Source organism: Tamandua tetradactyla, chromosome 1, assembly GCF_023851605.1.
Source record: "Tamandua tetradactyla isolate mTamTet1 chromosome 1, mTamTet1.pri, whole genome shotgun sequence".
In the NCBI taxonomy this organism is placed as follows: domain Eukaryota; kingdom Metazoa; phylum Chordata; class Mammalia; order Pilosa; family Myrmecophagidae; genus Tamandua; species Tamandua tetradactyla.
In genome coordinates, this window is record NC_135327.1 from 111348496 (window position 1) to 111368042 (window position 19547).

Here is a 19547-nt window from a genome sequence, read left to right on the forward strand (position 1 = left end):
CAACCTCACTGCAAATTTCCATTGTCTCTTGCTCAAACACAGTATTATGTGGGCTAAAATAGCAATAGACTATTCTGTAAATATCTGGATATAACTTATTTGTGCTTTCTTGACCTGCCTAGACTCAATTTCAATATGCAATTTCCATTATACATGTGTGAGCTGATGAGGAGGCCTCACAGTAGGGTAAGGGATTGGGGAATGGGCTACCTATTCTAGTAATTTACGTGTGCCTTCTAGATATGTTCTAGCATGTCTAGATCCCAAATGCACAATGTCCATTAAATTATGGATTCCTGCTGTGCTTACAGAACTAGATGAATCTTGTAATACTCAGTATACCAAATGGAATGCTATAGTTGTACAGCTATTTGCTGCCTCCTTGGTAGACAATCAATCTCAGCCAGGGTCAGTAGCATTTCAGAAGATATGTTTCCTACTCAGATTAGTTGTCTGGTTTAATTCAGATTCCTGGAGATCTGAAATCCTCCTCTTGATTCTTGCCAGGAATGCCACATGACGTCTGCAAACTAGGATCATGGAATCAGTGGGGTTGTACAGTCTGAATGGAAGAGTAGTTCACAACACTCTTCCACTCATAACACAGATTCTTCTCTTTTCCTTTGGCCCTTTTCAATACTGATGCCTTCCCAAATCTCCCAGTGACTACTTAAGAACAGTGCCTTCTCCAAACAGACTTCACTAGCACTATGCCTTTTCCTTAATGGAGAGTGGTGCAAGGTACAAAAACTTGCCCTTTACCTTGGAAGGAATATCTCATCATATCCAGACTGCTGGATTCCTGAAACATCACTAATGTGCCCTGCCCCTGAATCCCAATTGTGCCCACCTTTCATTCTCTGGCACATGTGGAATTCTGAGGCATTGCAGGTACTTGCTGGTTCCTGCGGACATGGTCCCATCAGCACAACACCATCAGTATAGCGATTGTCGAGATCCCTGTAGTCTACACTATAAACTGCAAGAAAATTAACACAGCCCTGGGGCTAAATGGTGAGTTTAGGCTGTTGTCCTGCTTTGTGAAGGTTACCTGTTTTCATCTCTACTCAAAAGGATTGTGCGTAAGGAGTTTGCCAGATCACCAGCCTCAAACCCAGCGCTTCAGTCAGTACCTTCTCCTCTGCCCCTCGTGACATCCTCTCCACTCAGTCTAACACTGTCAAACTCACTCCCACGCATGCTATCCTGGTTACTATCATTGAGTGTTACTCAGGTCGGCAACTCATTCAACATATAAGTTAATTTATCCTGGAAAACCTTTTGAAATTCCCACTTTTAACTCTGCTGGGACTTGACTCTAGAAATTGGCCTGGTACAATGAGGCTTAGGGCCAGAAGAGGTAAAAGCATTTCCTTGCACCTGTTTCATTTTCCCTTAGTGGATGGCCTCCAGGCAAAGGGAAGCTCTTCTTCAGTGGGCAGGTAGCTGATACTGCTTCTGCCTCTCTGTAGGGTCAGATAAATCTGGCAACTCAAGGTTCTCAGGCTGGCCCACATTACTCCATCCCAGGACTCTGGGTCCCACTCTTTTACTCTCAAGTCCATTTGTGCTGCTGAGAACCTCACTATCTAATTTTCATCACATTAAATAGTATAGTCCAAGTGAGCAGGAAGGAAGAACAAGCAAAGCAAAGCTGGGGGGAGGGAGAGCCAATGTGAAGGTAGGAGTCAAGGTGGCAGCCATGCATACACCTGATTGCTAAAGGCTCAGAGGCTAGAAACTTTAAACCTGTATCTCAGGATAGTTGCTTCAGAGGAAGAGAGGGGAAGAACTTAGACACCAAATTCCAGTTTCTTTCAGTCAGAAACCTGTCTCATGTTGCATCAGTGGCCCCCACATCTGAGACGTGCATGTGTGAGTCCTATCACATCTCTGACCTCAGAATCAGTAGGGTGGCCCCAGAGCTGCATGTTTATGGTGTTAAGCAAAGGCATAAAACTTGTTAGATTTTACCTGTGGGGAGTTGTCAGGAGCCCATCAAAAGGTGGTTGGCCCACTGGCATCTGGAAAATAAGCAAATGAAATGGAAAAGTTCAATAGAGATTCACAAGAGATACCAGATATACTAAATCTATACGCAAAATACATTATTAATAAAAATAATAAACGTCATCATTATTATATTAATAAAAACAATTATACGACACTTTTTTTGGCAGGTATTTATTTTTGGCCTTTTATACATATTAACTTGCAAATATATAAATATTTGTAAAAGTGCCAAGATCCTAATCTCAAAAGAGCATGTATTACTGTGTTGTTTGCCACCTGCCACCTTCCCAGGCTTGTCGAACCAAGCATCCCCTCTCACTCTCTGCTCCAGTCACACCGACCTTTGTTCCTCACCTTTGCTATGTTTCTTCCTACCACAAGCCTTTTCCCTCTGGCTAAATCCCTTCAGCCCATCCCTACAACCAGCTAACTGGTATTTGCCATTTTAGTTTTAGCACAAATATCACTTCTTCAGAATTGTCCCTGATATAATCCTAACTTGAGATTGGGATCCCATATGTACCACCACTTTACAATTCTTATCAGAGTTATACTTTCATGTTGTGATCAACCAACTGACATAGCTTTCTTCAGAGAATAAACTCCAGGAGGGAAGGTACTCTGCCTGATTTTGTATTTTAAAATCACCAGAAAATCTACTTCTGGGCAATTATCATATAGATATACTTTCACATGTGCAAATGGCAATTATATAAGGACATTTATTATTATCTGGTGTAAAGCAGAACCTTCCTTTACCCTTTATTTATTTCTAGTTTATTAGTCATCACATAATCTATTAAATACTGTTCTTATGGTATGTTTATTTGTTTTGTCTGTGTCTCCTACTAGAGTGTGCATGGAAGTAAAGGGTGAAGAGCAGGGTGGGCCACAGTGGCTCAGCTGGCAGAGTTCTCCTCTGCCATGCCGGAGACCCACGGGTTCGATTCCTGGTGGCTGCCCATGCAAAAAAAAAAAAGGATGAATAGCAGACCTAATTGGAAAGATGATTCTAGGTTTGCCTTCTTATGTGCCACATCCTTGCATAAATGTGAAATACTGCAACCAGGAATGAACCTTTTTTACTGAGTATGCAGTAACTTGGCATGCAAGCCTTGGGTTTGCCTATGTAACTATGTACATAATAAACTCTCAAAAAACTTCAAATGAGGCTTGGTGACATGCCCCTCTTCTGAGCTATTATACTTCCCAGCACACATCCTCATTACTGCATTTCCTTACAGTTTTATCGACATCTGCTTATGTGTATTTCCTCACTTGAACTCATCAAGTCGTCTCATTCAATTGTATTTGTAATCTTTAGTTCTATGCTTGTTAAAAAGCCACACATACAATAAATGTGCGCCTTTATAAATGAAAGCAGAAAGAAAAGTAATTGTTCCACCTAATAACAAAAACGTGAGTGGGAATAAGCAATAAAGTTGGGGAAGATAGTTGTAAGCTAATGAAAATGTGTGGAATAAAATCAATAAAATTCTCTAAAATAACTTCATTCTTATAAAAGTGAATTTAAATATAACCCAGTGATAGTGAAGTGCAGGATGAAAAGGAATTTTCAGAATATTGAAGCAAAAGAAGCACAGTGCTCATTTATCACTGAGACTTGTAAACTCCTGCGTATCTAATGATTCAGCTCCCCTTAGGTAGAGAGCATGGTTTGGTCAGGAGATAGAATTTGATGTCAGATAGAACTGGCTTGAATCCTGGTTCTGACCCTACCATGTATCAAACTGTTTTCGTCTTGGGTAAGTTAAGGAAATACTTAATGGTTATTAAGCATGACTATATTTAGCTAGCAACATAGATTAGCCACACTCCAGTAACTTGAGAGGGTTTTAAACACATTGCTTACTTAATATCTTCAAAATATACTCACATGACAGGGGCTGCGAGGGTAGTTCAGTGGTAGAATTCTCACCTGCCATGTGGGAGACCTGGGTTCGATTCCTGGTCCGTGAGCTTCCCAAAAAGCAAACAAACAAACAAAACAAACAAAAAGCAAACAAACAAAATTTCAATAAATAGTGCTGCAATAACGGGCTACTCACATAGAAAGATAATGAAATGTGACCCCCACCATACAGCATATACAAAAAAATATATATATACTGATAAGACAAACATGAAAATCCTCAGATCCTCAAAGTTCTCATCTAAAGAGTGGCCATCCACCCCACGGTATTATAAAGATGGTTGTTTATAATGAATGTAAAACACCTACCACGTACCTCACCTGGCCGTCACCTAATAATGTTAGCTTCCACATCCAAGAAGACGTCAAATAGAGAGACAATATGATATACCCATGATTGTCCTTCTGGTAAGCTATATAAACCCCAAGCAGCTCTCAGTTAAGAATGTTTAAATTCTTTATCATCAAAATAAGTTTCCTTTAATAAAATTAATTGGTTCCTCAAATATCTGAGCAAAGGTACAGGTTTGTGGCCTATTTCTTACATATATGAAATAGGAACAATGATCTATAAAATGGACCCTGTTTCATGGCTTTCATTTATGTAACCCGGATCTTCACTTCCCATAGCAAACACTTTTTTTGAAGGCTAGAATCTTCAGCCCAGAGAAACGTTGACAACATGTTCACTCGTGACCTCCAATCTTTGGTAGTATCTTTGTAGTATTTTCATAAATGTTACTGTCAAAGCCTTCTGACATTCTCTCCTGGTGGAGAATGTGTGTTCAGAGCAGACATAACTGGTAATGAGCTCAAATGAAAAGGTAGAGAGAGCACATAGCTTGAGGGCTATGTGAGCCATTCCTGCAGAGGCTAAGGTGCCTGAAACTAAACAGCAATAGGTTTCTTATTTGATAGGCCACAAAAAAAAATCATGCTGGATCACCTATTCTTGGATATGTTCTCACAACTGGAAAGTCTTAGTTTTACCCTTAGTTTATATTCAATCATTCTCTTGTTTATCTATGAATTCACTCATTTATTAATCTTTTTTAGAAACTATGCAGTTACTAAAATGGATAAAATTAGAAAAAAAATCTAATAATTTCCATCAAGGAATTTATAGTGGAGGGGCCAGGGCTGGCAGGGGATGGAGAAAGAAAATGAGACAGACATAGCCACAATTAGCCATAAAACAAAACCTGATTGTATTTGACAAATCCATCAAGCTTTTAGAACAACATAGATGACAGAGTAGTTAATTCCAACTTATAAAATTGGCTGAGGTTTCAAAAAGCATATGAATGGATCTTGAAAAATGAGAGAAGTGTTAAATAAAACTCAGGAAAGAATATGTTGATACAAAAGAAATAGAAATTACTAAGGAGCAAAGACTTGGTCTTTAAAATTTAGTATGGTTCATCTATAGGATTTTTCCATTCTGAAAGCAGGTATGGATGGTTTGGAAGAAAATATTTAATAGGGATCAGATCATGAGGGGAAATGAAGATGTTTGGAGAACTTCTAAAGGAATAGAGAGACTTCAAGCATTTCCCAACAAAACAATATGAGCTTTTATGTGTTTTTAAAAGATAATTCCTGTAGTCCTAAACTCAATAGATTCAAGGGAAGAGAATTTGGAACTTGGCAAGTGCAAGCAGGGTGTGAGGGACTCATAAAGTGTAGTGTGTTGGAAATGGAAAGAAAAAAATTCTATTTTGGAAACATTTTACATTTAAACTTGAAAGGCCTTTTTGACCAAGCAGTTATGATAGGTGAAGAATAAAGAGGACTTAAATCACCTTAAGATACAAGTTTGTTGTAACAGAGAAGCTTAGCCTACATATAGGCATGCCTAACAGTTATTTCCAGAGGACCTCTGTTGTTGCTCAGATGTTGCTCAATCTCTCCAAGCTCAACTCTGCAAATGAAATCATTGCCCTCCCTGCCCCCCATATGGAACATGACATCCAGGGGTGGGAGATGACTCCCAGGGGTGAGTCCAGCCCTAACACTGTGGGATCAACAATGCCATCCTGACCAAAAAAAGGTAAAGAAGTGTAATGAATAAGTTATCAGTAGCTGAGAGTTTAAATAGAGTTGAGAGGCTACTCTGGAGGTCACTCTTAAGCAAGCTTCAGTTAGACATTGCTGCCTATCATAACTTGCCAACCCCCACCCAAAACCATTCCAGCCAATCCTAAAGAACACCTAAGGCAATATATAAGATTCTATGAAGGTTCCACGCACTAGCGTAACTTTCCAGAAAACTACAACCTCCAAATGGGTCCCTAGTCCTAAAACTTTGAGGGCCCAGCATCTCCAGAACATCAGATATTTTCATCTCCATACCCCAAGTTATTGGCAGCCCCTTCCAACATGAAAAAGTTAGAATTACCATAGCCCAAATACCCCTAAAGAGTAGGATAGAAAGATCAAACGTGATGGTAGAGTTATACAGAGAAGGTAGGTTTTAACAAATGAGTATGATTGCTGAATCATTATATTGATCTTTCTTTTAGTCTCCAGTATCTTAGAGCAGCTAGAAGAAAAATCCTAAAATTGTGGAACTGTAACCCATACCAAACTCTAAAACCTGTTCTACAACTAATTTTTGCGCTGTGCTTTGAAATTTACTGCTTTTTTATATATATGTTATTTTTCACAAACAAGAAAAAAAAGGTCAATTGTGATGCTAAAAAAAAAAAAAATATTTATTCCCTCTAGCCTCCAATGTTCTGGAGCAGCTAGAAGGAAAAATCTGAGATGAGCCCATGACAAACTCTGGGATCTGTCTTGTAACTACTTGTTGAAGAGTGCTTTGAAAACTATTGCTTTCTTCTCTCATTGCTTTTTATATATGTTATATTATACAATAAACAAGTTAAAAAATAAATAAATAAAAAGGCAAACTTGAGTAGGTGGTGAAGTAGTGGTATGATTTAGAGCTAGTGCTATCAAATTGAAGAACATATTCCATTAGAGATGCCCTGAACTTATTTGAGGTGGATATTTCCTAACTATTTGCATCTTAAAACTCAGATATATATGATATACCCTTTCCAAGAGTATATGGCTAAAACCCATAAACTCTAAAATTTGAATGTGCTCACCGTCACAAAAATCTCAGCTCTGTGCTTGCCTTTTTCCATCAAACTTCAAATATTTCCCCAAATTATTACTTACTGAAAGAGGAACAATAATTAATGCCTTTCATGTTGAAAACCTGGGAACGACAATCATATGAGGGGTAATCTGATCATGTATTATTTTTATGGAGAAGCTTGCACAATAGTGTGTATCTGAGACTAGGATTAGAGTTTTAATAAAACTGAGACCTTGAGTCTTTCCATATGAAGACTTTCCTGATTTATTGCCTACATATGTAGCATCAATGGTTAGGGCTCACTGAAGCAGCTGGAGCTAACTCTCTGTATCTACCAGGGGCTATTCCAACAAGGCAGAGAGTTGAAAATACAAGTCTAGGATTTATGGGACTATAAATTAGAAAGATAAGTTTAGGAATCATTTTCTGAAAATGATAATAGAAACCATAGGATGGTATTAGATACTCATGGAGAAATTCTAGCAGAGTAGCTTAACTTAAAAACACTAAATAAAACACATGAGCTTTTTTTTATTATTAAATTTAAACATATTAGAAGAAGCATGCATTTTTTGCGATGTCAGCTTAACTTGTTTTTTTGAAAAGCACATAAAGTTCTGCCAACTCTGGATAAGTATTTGAACTTCTTGAAATGCCTCATGGTTTAGAAAGATTAGAAATATTTTCATTCACTTAAAATAAAAAAAAAAAAATTACTCAACTACAGCTAACAGTCACTAGGCTCAGAGAAATAGCCGGCAAGACCCAGATGCCTGCCTATAGAGCATGCTTCCTTGGCAAATGTGTACCACTGAAAATGCTAGAAACATCATAGAAGAAATGGGTTTCAAAGTTTCTTTCAATTCTGGGGTGTTTCCTTGGCCTGAATTTTAATAAATGCAAGAAACCAATTTTGCAATGAAGATAAGAATATTATAGTGCTTACAATTGCAGATAAAGTGTCAAAAATGACGATAAAAATTAACACGTGGGCCCATGCTCCGCAGCAGCCGACCCGCCCGCCCTCCTTCTCCCCTCTCTTTCTCCACCGGCCTGCCGCGCGGCGCCCACGCCCCGCAGCAGCCGACCCGCCCGCCCTCCTTCTCCCCTCTCTTCCCCCTCCTGCTCCGCCGGCTCTCCAACCACCACGGTGCCCTCTTCCCCCGCCTTCACCGGCTCCTCCACCACCAGCCTCGACAGCCTTGCCACCCTCACCTTTCCTCCTCCAGAACAGCTACTGGGGGAGTGGAGACAATACAGAGCAGCTCCTGGAGCCACAACGGAGATCAAAGGGACAGCGTACCCCATCCTGGAACGGCTGACTGTCTGGGAGAACCAGATCCAGTGAGAACACCGAGGGACGCGGGCTTTCCTGGGCAGGACGGCAAGCGGCCGGAATCCCTCCCTTCCTCCTTCCCAGGCCAGCTGGCAGAATTGGGCAGGCGGTCCCCTTGGGCCGCGGCGGCTGGTGTCCCCACCATGTGAGGCTCCCTGGACCAACTGAAAGAGTTGTGTCAGAAACCCCAGACTGCGGAGAACGGTGACCAGGCGGTCCCTTCCAAACACGTGACCCCCCGGTCCACCTGGGAACAGTGCACTCTCCCGGGCTGCGACAGCTGGCGCCCTTCCGCCACGCTTGGCGCCCTGGGCCGACTAGGAAATTTGGTCGGGCGCTCTCCCGTGCTGCGGTGGCAGGCGACCCTCCCCGCATTTGGACCCCCGGGCCGGCTGGCACTCTTCCAAGACGCTTCGGCTGCCAAACCTCCCCTACGGCGAGAGTTTTCCAGAGTTAAAGGACCCACAGCAACTTTTACTGGTGGATCCCGTAGACAAACGTGTGCCACGAGCGCCACCTACTGGGCAGGATAAGAAAAACAGAACCCAGAGATTTCACAGAAAAATCTTACAACCTGTGGGGTCCAACACTCAGGGAAATCTGACTAAATGCCCAGACGCCAGCAGAAGATAATGGATCACATTCAGAAAATTGAAAATATGGCCCAGTCAAAGGAACAAACGAATAGTTCAAATGAGATACAGGAGCTGAAACAACTAATGCTGAATATACGAACAGAAATGGAAAACCTCTTCAAAAACGAAATTGATAAATTGAGGGAGGACATGAAGAAGACATGGGCTGAACATAAAGAAGAAACAGAAAAACTGAAAAAACAAAGCACAGAGCTTATGGAAGTGAAGGATAAAGTAGAAAAGATGGAAAAAACAATGGATACCTACAATGATAGATTTAAAGAGAAAGAAGACAGAATTAGTGATTTGGAGGATACAACATCTGAATTCCAAAAAGAAACAGAAACTATCCGGAGAAGAATGGAAAAATTCAAACAGGGTATCAGGGAACTCAAGGACAATATGAACCGCACAAATATATGTGTTGTGGGTGTCCCAGAAGGAGAAGAGAAGGGAAAAGGAGGAGAAAAACTAATGGAAGAAATCATCACTGAAAATTTCCCAACTCTTATGAAAGACCTAAAATTACAGATCCAAGAAGTGCAGTGCACCCCAAAGAGATTAGACACAAATAGGCATTCCCCAAGACACTTATTAGTTAGAATGTCAGAGGTCAAAGAGAAAGAGAGGATCTTGAAAGCAGCGAGAGAGAAGCAATCCATCACATACAAGGGAAACCCAATAAGACTATGTGTAGATTTCTCAGCAGAAACCATGGAAGCTAGAAGACAGTGGGATGATATATTGAAGTTACTAAAAGAGAAAAACTGCCAACCAAGACTCCTATATCCAGCAAAATTGTCCTTCAAAAATGAAGGAGAAATTAAAACATTCTCAGACAAAAAGTCACTGAGAGAATTTGTGACCAAGAGACCAGCTCTGCAAGAAATACTAAAGGGAGCACTAGAGTCAGATATGAAAAGACAGAAGAGAGAGATATGGAGAAGAGTGTAGAAAGAAGGAAAGTCAGATATGATATATATAATACAAAAGACAAAATGGTAGAGGAAAATATTATCCAAACAGTAATAACTCTAAATGTTAATGGACTGAATTCCCCAATCAAAAGACATAGACTGGCAGAATGGATTAAAAAACAGGATCCTTCTATATGCTGTCTACAGGAAACGCATCTTAGACCCAAAGATAAATATAGGTTGAAAGTGAGAGGTTGGGAAAAGATATTTCATGCAAATAACAACCAGAAAAGAGCAGGAGTGGCTATACTAATATCCAACAAATTAGACTTCAAATGTAAAACAGTTAAAAGAGACAAAGAAGGACACTATATACTAATAAAAGGAACAATTAAACAAGAAGACATAACAATCATAAATATTTATGCACCGAACCAGAATGCCCCAAAATACGTGAGGAATAAACTCCAAACACTGAAAAGGGAAATAGACACATATACCATAATAGTTGGAGACTTCAATTCCCCACTCTCATCAATGGACAGAACATCTAGACAGAGGATCAATAAAGAAATAGAGAATCTGAATATCACTATAAATGAGCTAGACTTAACAGACATCTATAGGACATTACTTCCCACAACAGCAGGATACACCTTTTTTTCAAGTGCTCATGGATCATTCTCAAAGATAGACCATATGCTGGGTCACAAAGCAAGTCTTAACAAATTTAAAAAGATTGAAATCATACACAACACTTTCTCGGATCATAAAGGAATGAAGTTGGAAATCAATAATAGGTGGAGTGCCAGAAAATTCACAAATACATGGAGGCTCAACAACACACTCTTAAACAACAAGTGGGTCAAAGAAGAAATTGCAAGAGAAATTAGTAAATACCTAGAGGTGAATGAAAATGAAAACACAACATATCAAAACTTATGGGATGCAGCAAAGGCAGTGCTAAGAGGGAAATTTATTGCCCTAAATGCCTTTATCAGAAAAGAAGAAAAGGCAAAAATGCAGGAATTAACTGTCCTCTTGGAAGAACTGGAGAAAGAACAGCAAACTAATCCCAAAGCAAGCAAAAGGAAAGAAATAACAAAGATTAGAGCAGAAATAAATGAAATTGAAAACATGAAAACAATAGAGAAAATCAATAAGACCAGAAGTTGGTTCTATGAGAAAATCAATAAGATTGATGGGCCCTTAGCAAGATTGACAAAAAGAAGGAGAGAGAGGATGCAAATAAATAAGATCAGAAATGGAAGAGGAGACATAACTACTGACCTCACAGAAATAAAGGAGGTAATAACAGGATACTATGAACAACTTTACGCTAATAAATACAACAATTTAGATGAAATGGACGGGTTCCTGGAAAGACATGAACAACCAACTTTGACTCAAGAAGAAATAGATGACCTCAACAAACCAATCACAAGTAAAGAGATTGAATTAGTCATTCAAAAGCTCCCTAAAAAGAAAAGTCCAGGACCAGACGGCTTCACATGTGAATTCTATCAAACATTCCAGAAGGAATTAGTACCAACTCTCCTCAAACTCTTCAAAATAATCAAAGTGGAGGGAAAACTACCTAATTCATTCTATGAAGCCAACATCACCCTCATACCAAAACCAGGCAAAGATATTACAAAAAAGAAAACTACAGACCAATCTCTCTAATGAATATAGATGCAAAAATCCTCAATAAAATTCTAGCAAATCGTATCCAACAACACATTAAAAGAATTATACATCATGACCAAGTAGGATTCATCCCAGGTATGCAAGGATGGTTCAACATAAGAAAATCAATTAATGTAATACACCACATCAACAAATCAAAGCAGAAAAATCACATGATCATCTCAATTGATGCAGAGAAGGCATTTGACAAGATTCAACATCCTTTCCTGTTGAAAACACTTGAAAAAATAGGAATACAAGGGAACTTCCTTAAAATGATAGAGGGAATATATGAAAAACCCACAGCTAATATCATCCTCAATGGGGAAAAATTGAAAACTTTCCCCCTAAGATCAGGAACAAGACAAGGATGTCCACTATCACCACTATTATTCAACATTGTGTTAGAAGTTCTAGCCAAAGCAATTAGACAAGAAAAAGAAATACAAGGCATCAAAATTGGAAAGGAAGAAGTAAAACTATCACTGTTTGCAGACGATATGATACTGTATGTCGAAAATCCAGAAAAATCCACAACAAAACTACTAGAGCTAATAAATGAGTACAGCAAAGTAGCAGGCTACAAGATCAACATTCAAAAATCTGTAGCTTTTCTATACACTAGTAATGAACAAGCTGAGGGGGAAATCAAGAAATGAATCCCATTTACAATCGCAACTAAGAGAATAAAATACCTAGGAATAAATTTAACCAAAGAGACAAAAAACCTATATAAAGAAAACTACAAAAAACTGCTAAAAGAAATCACAGAAGACCTAAATAGATGGAAGGGCATACCGTGTTCATGGATTGGAAGACTAAATATAATTAAGATGTCAATCCTACCTAAACTGATCTACAGATTCAATGCAATACCAATCAAAATCCCAACAACTTATTTTTCAGAATTAGAAAAACCAATAAGCAAATTTATCTGGAAGGGCAGGGTGCCCCGAATTGCTAAAAACATCTTGAGGAAAAAAAAACGAAGCTGGAGGTCTCGCGATGCCGGACTTTAAGGCATATTATGAAGCCACAGTGGTCAAAACAGCATGGTATTGGCATAAAGATAGAAATATCGACCAATGGAATCGAATAGAGTGCTCAGATATAGACCCTCTCATCTATGGACATTTGATCTTTGATAAAGCAGTCAAGCCAACTCACCTGGGACAGAACAGTCTCTTCAATAAATGGTGCCTAGAGAACTGGATATCCATATGTAAAAGAATGAAAGAAGACCCGCATCTCACACCTTATACAAAAGTTAACTCAAAATGGATCAAAGATCTAAACATTAGGTCTAAAACCATAAAACAGTTAGAGGAAAATGTAGGGAGATATCTTATGAATCTTACAACTGGAGGTGGTTTTATGAACCTTAAACCTAAAGCAAGAGCACTGAAGAAAGAAATAAATGAATGGGAGCTCCTCAAAATTAAACACTTTTGTGCATCAAAGAACTTCATCAAGAAAGTAGAAAGACAGCCTACACAATGGGAGACAATATTTGGAAATGACATATCAGATAAAGGTCTAGTATCCAGAATATATAAAGAGATTGTTCAACTCAACAACAAAAAGACAGCCAACCCAATTACAAAATGGGAAAAAGACTTGAACAGACACCTACCAGAAGAGGAAATACGGATGGCCAAGAGGCACATGAAGAAATGCTCAATGTCCCTGGCCATTAGAGAAATGCAAATCAAAACCACAATGAGATATCATCTCACACCCACCAGAATGGCCATTATCAACAAAACAGAAAATGACAAGTGCTGGAGAGGATGCAGAGAAAGAGGCACACTTATCCACAGTTGGTGGGAATGTCAAATGGTGCAACCATTGTGGAAGGCAGTTTGGCGTTCCTCAAAAAGCTGAATATAGAATTGCCATATGACCCAGCAATACCATTGCTAAGTATCTACTCAAAGGACTTAAGGGCAAAGATACAAACGGACATTTGCACACCAATGTTTATAGCAGCGTTATTTACAATTGCAAAGAGATGGAAACAGCCAAAATGTCCATCAACAGAAGAATGGCTAAATAAACTGTGGTATATACGTACGATGGAATATTATGCAGCTTTAAGACAAGATAAACTTATGAGGCATGTAATAACATGGATGGACCTAGAGAATATTATGCTGAGTGAATCCAGCCAAAAACTAAAGGACAAATGCTGTATGGTCTCACTGATGTGAACAGACATTCGAGAATAAACTTGAAATATGTCATTGGTAACAGAGTCCAGCAGGAGTTAGAAACAGGGTAAGATAATGGGTAATTGGAGCAGAAGGGATACAGACTGTGCAACAGGACTAGATACAAAAACTCAAAAATGGACAGCACAATAATACCTAATTGTAAAGTAATCATGTTAAAACACTGAATGAAGCTGCATCTGAGCTATAGGGTTTTTTTGTTGTTGTTTTTTACTATCATTACTACTTTTATTTCTTTTCTCTATATTAACATTTTATATCTTTTTCTGTTGTGTTGCTAGTTCCTCTAAACCGATGCAAATGTACTAAGAAACGATGATCATGCATCTATGTGATGATGTTAAGAATTACTGAGTGCATATGTAGAACGGTATGATTTCTAAATGTTGTGTTAATTTCTTTTTTTTATTTTTATTTTTTTTTCTTTTTTTCTTTCTTTCCATTAATAAAAAAATTAAAAAATTAAAAAAAAATTAACACGTGAACTTAACATGTGAAACAAGACAATATTGACTGTCTTACAATGGTAAGTAAATTTGTGACAAATTCAGGCATGAGGTAGTTGCTAGATATTACTTTGTTAAAACCTCTTATTGCAAAATATATATTTGAAAGAACATTTTCCATGAGCAAATGATTATTCATATAGGCTGAGAAATCTGTTAAATACCCTTTTTTTTCTTTATGTGCTGTATGGCGGAGGTCACATTTCATTCTTTTTCCATGTGAGTAGCCCGTTATTGCAGCGCCATTTATTGAATTTTTGTTTATTTGTTTTTTTCTATCTTAGTTTTGCTTGCTTGTTTTTGGGAAGTGCATTGGCCAGGAATCAAACCCAGGTCTCCCTCATGGCAGGTGAGAATTCTACCATTGAATTACCCTTTCAACCCTGTTAACTACCTTTCAATTGAATATTTAACTATATGAGATTAGGTCCATATTTTAGGTATTATTTGCTGCATCACCTCGGTTCAAGAATTTCCAACAATTTTCCTAAGCTTCTGGACTATTTAAAATGAAGAATATTTTGAGAACTCGAGGCAGCTTATTTATTTTTATTTTTATGTTTTTTAGGTGCATGGTCCAGGAATTGAACCTGGGTCTCCTGCATGGAAGGTGAGCATTCCACCACTGAACCACCCGTACACGAGGCAGCTTATTTAAAAAAAAAATGAAAAACAACGACAATAAAAAACCTGATACCATTTTTAACAACTTTAATGTGTATGCCAGAATTTTCTTAATACTATGAAATAAACAAAATATAGCAGTTTGATGTTATGGTTGATAAAAAGGTTACAAACTTTTTCTATAATACCTCTTTCAAAATTTCTATCCATCAGGGCAGGCTGCAGTGACTCAGCAGGCAGAGTTCTCGCCTATGTCAGAGACCTGGGCTCGATTCTGAGTGCCTGCCCATGCAAAAACAAACAAACAAAAAATTTGTATCAATCAAAATAATTTTATGCTCAATAATAGATTTGTAATAGGTACATTATATAAATTTGAACTTAAAGGACATGTTTGTACAAATTATTATTATCTGATTTAAATATTGGAATTTCGCTTAAGAATTGCATCAAAAATTGCTTCCTTGAATGCCATCAGTATAAAAAAAACAACAGATGAAATTCTAAAACAGAAATGTAGGGAGTAAGAGAGACTAAAAATGCCCTGTATTTTAAGGCCAGAGGTAGAGCAGTGGGTTTACTGAAGAACACTAAACACCTCGGAAAAAGAGGCACAAAGCACACTAAATATATTTGAGTACTGAATGGACTTAGCTTCAAAAACTTTCTAACAGGTTGATCTTGGTGTCCCTGTGCAGAAAAAGTAATTGAACCCAAAATATATTAGACCGTATGGATCATTGGATTATTTTTAGGAGCAATTCAATAAAAAATAAATGCCAGAATAACTCTGGGATGCATTGGCTGTAGGTAGGGCTGACAGATTTAAGCAAACCAAAGGAAAAACAGGATGCCTAGGTAAATTTTAATCTCAGATCAACAAAAAATATTTCTATCATAACTATTTCTCAAATATTGCATGGGACATAGTTAATAAAAAAGTTCATTAAATTAAAATTTAACTAAATATCCTGTATTTCATCTTGGAATATTAGTTTGAGGGACAAATGTCCTCATAGGCACTAGAAATAACTTGTTTCTTCAGGTAATGATTTTGAGGACTGCTATGATCCTTTTGATTTCCTTTCTGAATAGCGTATGGTGATCATTATTTCTATTTGCCAAAGAGTTCTAGCTCTCCCCTTTTTCTGGGCTTTTGATAAGATTGTACTTCCTGACCTCTCTGTTAGGAAATATTCTTTATCAAGCTTAAGCCAGAACACTAAATTTCCATATGAGATCCTTTAGATATATTTGACTCTATGACTATGACAGCTTTATCCCTGGCTGCAAGAAGCAGTCTCCCTACCCTGCAATTAACATGTACCATAACTGGTTTAAGCGATGAAATTTTGGGGCTATCTGTTATCACAGCACACCTCATCTTATTCTGGTTAATGCAAAGCACCCAAAGGTAAGTCTCAACAAAGTCATGTGGTTAAGAATATTATACCCATCACAAACCATGTACATCTCAATGATCCATTAGTCTATGAGAATATGCAAACTTGGAACTAAGTGTAGGAAAATAATGAAGTGACAGGCATGTTTTCCATGTTTCCTTTCCTTTCTTTATGCCTTACATCCAATAAATAGGCCAATTTATTTGAAGTGGTCATTTTTCAGTGCTCAGTTTAACTGCCCCAGTTAGGTAGGTGATAAGAAATGAAAAAGGTAGGCTATAATTCTTCTGTATGGCTCTGCTTAAATTTTAATTTAAGAAAGTTGAGAAATAATACCCAAACAAATTGTAGGGTGGCCATGAAAGCAAGAAGAAATGTTGGTGAGTATGTTGCCAAAACTGAGAAACCAAGAGAAGGCAAAACTTCCTGTGTCAGTAGCAAAGATTGGACTAGGGTGAGGTAAAGAGGTAGCTCAGGAAGGCACTTTCAGAGTGCACTCAGGTTCTGGATTACCTCTGAGCACCTTTTTTGTGCCCTAACTGCTTATTTGCCTCGCCTTGTCCCAGCTCTGTTCACAGGAAAAAGGGACATAAAAATGGGTGATACTAAGGAAAGACTAATAGATTTGGTCATTAGCAATTTATTGGTAATACTTGAGACACTATGAGTAGAATTATGGATGCATAAAACAAAATCTAACATTTTGAAGAGTGAATTAGTAGTAAGAAAGGGAAGGCAACAAATACTAACTTCTATTTTGAGACATTTGAGAGTAAAAATAAGGAAAGAAATTGAGCTCAAAGAGAAGGCATATTGAAGGAGATTTTAAATTGTCTTGGCATTGGAGAGAGCATAAAATATTTCTAGGTCCAAAATAAAGAGACCCTGTAGAGACAGCAGTTAAAGATAGCAAAAAGAGAAGCAGTTAAAACATGGCAACATACTTGAGAAAACCAAAGCAGATATGATCAAAACCACCAAAGAGTAAATTTATAAATACTGAGAACCATGCTGAAGTAAGAAGTGGCATTCGTGATTGGTTCCACACTAAAAAGCAATCCATCTTCTTCTCTTCTAGGAATGCCCATAATTGAATCCAGGTATTGGTTAGCCAAGCATTTCAAAAGAGGTTGAGTTTCATCCCAGGTCAAGAGACCAGTGTCAAGCATTCATTGTTTGTCATTGACTAAAACGAAGCTGCAGGTTATGTTAGGAATGTGTCAATAACTGTGAAGCATCTGAGCTTTTACCCTACATCCAGGCTAACAGACTCTGCCTCAATTTCATGAATGCAGAAAGAAGATATGGAAATCTTTGTTCAGAGACATAGGACTTTATTACTCATGGCAGCGTGAATCATAAGCATAAGTACAAGCATATCTGTGCCTTGTTTCTGAGTCCCAATTGATGCAAAGAGAGCCAGGTGTTACATGCAGTGGATTTTATTAAGGGACAAGATACCTGAGTTAAAGAACTCAAATCTTTTATAAGGTGATGTGTGCCTGTCTCTACTCCAGTAAAAGACAGTGTCTTTATTATACCATACATTAAACACACCTGCTCTTTACTCTGGAGGAAACGCTCCATTTGCTGAGGTTGTCTACTTTTTGTATATCCCTGATCAGACAGTGCAGAAGAGAGGCAGCCAGTGCCTCTGCTGGCAGGGCAAACTCAATACACCAGGGGGGAACTGTGTCCCAATAGAAGGGGTCTGTGACCAATTTATGGCCAATTAATGTACTCACTAATTCCACAAATATTTGCTGATAATATATTATATACTACCCACTATTCTAAGCAGTGGGAATATAGCACTAGAAAAAAAATGAATCCCTGTCCTCCTGAGAATTATATTTGAGGATGAAGACATAAATAAAATAAAGAAGTAAAATGCATAGTGTGTCAAAGGTGATGAGTGCTGAGGAGAAAAATATAGGAGAGGAGAAGGACAGGCAGTGGTGAAAGCTGATAGGTGGAAATTGGAACAGTGTGTTGGTGATATTGAGTCACCAAGCATTTTGAAAATGCATAATCTCAAAATGACACATATAAGGAGAAATTGTCTTCATCCTTTGTATCCTTTTCCTTAGTGTGGAATACATACCTTAGACTTGCAGCAGTCACTTTATTATCATGAGGGCCAATCTGAGGACAGGATTCAAAATGTACAGAATTTACGAGCATAAAAATGGAATCAATTTAAACTCTAGTAATATTACTAGCCCCTTTGGTATGTGGAACAATAAATTCTGGATTTCTAAAATTTATTTAGTTAGGATAATCTAAAAGGAGTTTATTGATTAAAAAAAAAAAAGGAACATCATTTTTATAAAGAAAAACTTTGAAATGCAATAGAGGTGCTGGGGATTGGATTATGTTCCCTCAAAAGACACACTTGAGTTCTAATTCACATTCCTGTGTGGAGTCTTATGTAAATAAGGCTTAGGGGATGCTATTGGGTGAGCTGCGGCCAAACTGAACCAGGCCGGCCTGAGTCTGTAGTAAAGGAGCCCTAACAAAGAGGAAATCAAGATATATCAGAAATCGTAGCCTTGTTGATATCTTGATTTGAGGCTTCTAGCCTTCAAAATTGTGAGACAATAAATGCTCGTTGTTAAACCAAAGCGTCATGTGATGTTTGCCAGCACTGCAGCCCTGGCAGACTAAGACAAGGAGAAAACAGTGTTTCAATACTTTTGTCTTCTTACTGAAATAAAAATAATACTAATGTTCTGAAAGTGTATGTTTTTAAAAAGCAATAATAGTTTTGAAGAGCTGCTTTAGGAAAAAAGATAAAGAAAAGAAAAAATGCAAGTAGCAGTAGAGTTCTACTGACTGATAATCTGACAATGTGTCATTAGCAATTTAGGACTCGAGCTTTCTTTTAGCACATTCACATTCCACGATAATCTCTCATCTCAAGGGCACTCAACCCACACACAATACACCATCCATCATACTCTTCAGCTTCCATTTATGCTTCTGCTGCTTTTGTTTAGGGAAAAATGTCATGAGCCCCCTAGCAAAAAGAATAATAATTGAATGGATTTTATTGGAAGGAATGTTTTATTTAATAACTTTTTACTGACAAATCTGCCCATGAGTCACAGTAATTTCATTTTTCCTGGAGAGGTAACTAGGCTTAGAAATTCAT

The 19547-nt window shown here is 38.0% G+C and overlaps 1 long non-coding RNA gene across 3 annotated transcripts in view; it reads left to right on the forward strand.

Moving 5' to 3' along the window:
* LOC143686002 (uncharacterized) overlaps positions 1–15055 on the forward strand; it is a 57249-nt gene extending 42194 nt beyond the window's left edge. For all 3 annotated transcript variants that reach the window (XR_013176842.1, XR_013176854.1, XR_013176850.1), the window contains one exon: positions 14935–15055. This is a non-coding gene — a long non-coding RNA (uncharacterized LOC143686002). The remainder of the gene's footprint in view (positions 1–14934) is intronic.
* The last annotated feature ends 4492 nt before the right edge of the window (positions 15056–19547 follow it).